Source organism: Dipodomys ordii, unplaced genomic scaffold (assembly GCF_000151885.1).
Source record: "Dipodomys ordii isolate 6190 unplaced genomic scaffold, Dord_2.0 Scaffold528, whole genome shotgun sequence".
NCBI classification, from domain to species: domain Eukaryota; kingdom Metazoa; phylum Chordata; class Mammalia; order Rodentia; family Heteromyidae; genus Dipodomys; species Dipodomys ordii.
The window spans coordinates 20,749-23,355 of record NW_012267744.1 but is presented as its reverse complement, the minus strand read 5'-3'; the positions used below and the strand labels follow the sequence as shown (position 1 = coordinate 23,355).

The window sequence follows — 2,607 nt, the reverse complement described above, 5'->3', positions numbered from 1 at the left end:
ATTACAGCCATAAGCCACCTGCCTGGTGTATCATTGCACTTTGCACCACTTGGAACTTTCCAGTAGGTAGGAGATTATTGAAATTGGCTGTGGGCAGTAACAAGCTGTTAAATCTTTCTTCTTTGAGCTAGTTCATCAGATTGTCAGCCAGATTAGAAATCACTCCCAGCATAAAAAATAACTAAAAAGAAGATGTGTATGGCTCTAAGTGTATAGATCTTGTCTAGCTCAATTGTTCCAGAATAATGAATTATACCAACCTGTACTTTGCAAAGGGCCCTGTGCTAGAGGCTGACCTCATTCCCTTTCTGGTTGTTATTTCTCGTTATTGGTGGTTTGTTGGGCTACTTTTCCACCTTCCACTCTTCTTTTCTTACAGGCTCGGCAGCTCCTGGTGCAGCAGTTCATGTCCCCATGCACTTGTTCCTTAGTAATGGCTTTTATGGTGGAATGGTTGGGGAAAAGAAAAAGCTTCATTGTAGACTCTTAAGATGCCATAGAGAGAAAGACATATGGAAATGGGAGATGTCCTGGTGTATATTTGGAGAGTGGGATAGGTGGATTTCTGTCTCCCTCCTGTCCTGAAAAGCCATTTATCTGAGCCCTGTATGCAGATCTCCATGGAACTAACATTTACACACTGTCTCTAGTATACACTTTCTAATCCCACCTTTCTGCTTGGACTCAGGCCCTGGGTGCTTTTCTTGATTTTTGCTCAAGGCTAGTGCTCTCCTACTTTGAGCCACAGTGCCACTTCTGGCTTTTTCTGTGCTTAATTGGAGACAAGTGTCTCACAGACTTTCCTGCCTGGGCTGGCTTTGAATCACAGTCCTCAACTCTCCGCCTCTTGAGTAACTTGGATTGCAGGCTTGAACCACCAGCACCTGGCCCGCCTTCTGCTTTTTTTTTGTCTTGAAACTTTTAGTTTATTCCTGAATAATGTATTACAAATGTAACACGGTCTACTCTCTTTAATATATCCCGGTCTACTCTCTTTAATCCGATTCAGTTGGAAATATATAAATAGGCATAAGCACCCATAATCCTTCTCCTTTCTAAGACTCTATCCACATATACTAGGGTATTATACAAGAGTATGTCATCCACAACCCTTCCTTCCAGTGATTTCTTTCCTTCTACTGCTTATCCAATGAAAAGTGAATAGACACTACTAAAACATCCTAGTAATCACTAACATGTACTACCAATACTACCGTCACCAACAACCATTCCTGTATGTGACCAATTCACCACAGCGTTCTCCTCTTGTGTTCTTAAAACTAGCACTTTGTAGGATTCCTGTTTGACATTGACAAGCCAGAGGTGATCATTTACTAAATACCTTCTACATAGGAGGAGACTTAGAGGGCCACAGCTGGCAGTGTGACTATCTCAAAAGAGAATCTAAAACCAGCAAAGTCATTCTGCGTTCTGAGATCCTTCTCCCAGGCATTTAGAATATCTCTCAAGGCTGGGAACAAGTTCTCTGGGACACTAAAGGAATAGAGCAGGATTGGGGGTTGATCTCGAAGCCATGACCTCCGAGGCACTGAATACACATCATGGGGTCAGGGCTAAACAGTTGTCATCAACATGGTTCACATGAAAAGAATAAGAGACAGGGTAGCCCAAGAAATGCCAAATACAGTACAGAGATTCCACTGTGAGGAATGAAGCCTGCTGTGGAAGGCTCCTAAGGATGGGGTTCTCTGCAGCCTCTGCAGATGTGTGATGATCTTAGTCACAAGAGCCTTCACATTCTGAAGCTGTTCCCAGGAACAGATAGAAGGGTGAGGCTGGGAACTGGAAACATCCACAAAGGCTGTGGTCCCAAGGAGTACCTGTTCCAAATGCTGATTTGCTTGCTTAGGATTGACAATTGGGCTGTTCTCTCCAATGTCAAGAAAGTGAAGTCCAGAGGCCAGGAAACCCATTTCCTGCAACTTCTCCAAATAGCTCTGAAGCACCAATACTCCTGCAGAGTGGCCATCATACAGTATAGCTGGCTTCGACCCCTGGACCACAGCCAGTACCTCTCCAGCTAGGTGGAGGCAGGTAGCTCGAGGTACTCCCTTTTTCTTTCCCATGCCGAAGGTCTGCTGAGCAGCTGCCACCAGCAACTGAGGGCTCAGTGGTGACATGTCTGGAAGCAACATCAAGCATTGGCCTCCTTAAGCTAGATAGTTTCTTTCCCCCGCTCCAGACTCGAGGAAAACCCGCATGTCTGGTTATAGATTTCGTAAGGAAGCCGAGGTCTCCCTCACAAGGTGTTCGGATTGCAATTCCGGTGCAGGATCATGGGCTCAGTAACTCCTTCCGGTGTCCTGCCTGCAGCCTGGAGAGGCAACCAGTGCCCCATGCCCCACCACAACATTGGAAATCTCAACGTTGCGAGGTCCCTAACAGCCAGCTGGGTTCCAAGACAACCATCTTAGTTCTGGAACCACCAGCTCAGCTCCAGGTTAGTGAAGAAAGCCTGAAGCAAACGAACACTCCACTCACTCCTGCTGGCCACCTGGTGGGTTGGCTTCATCATTGTACCCCACCCTACTTCTGCTTTTTGGTAAAACTTCATTTCAAGGCTGGGAGCCTTGGGGAAAAGGCATT

General features: G+C 45.9%; 1 pseudogene; it reads right to left on the bottom strand.

Annotated features, from left to right (window-relative positions):
• Nucleotides 1–1,361: 1,361 nt before the first annotated feature.
• Nucleotides 1,362–2,153, bottom strand: LOC106001864 (annotated as a pseudogene).
• Nucleotides 2,154–2,607: the final 454 nt, after the last annotated feature.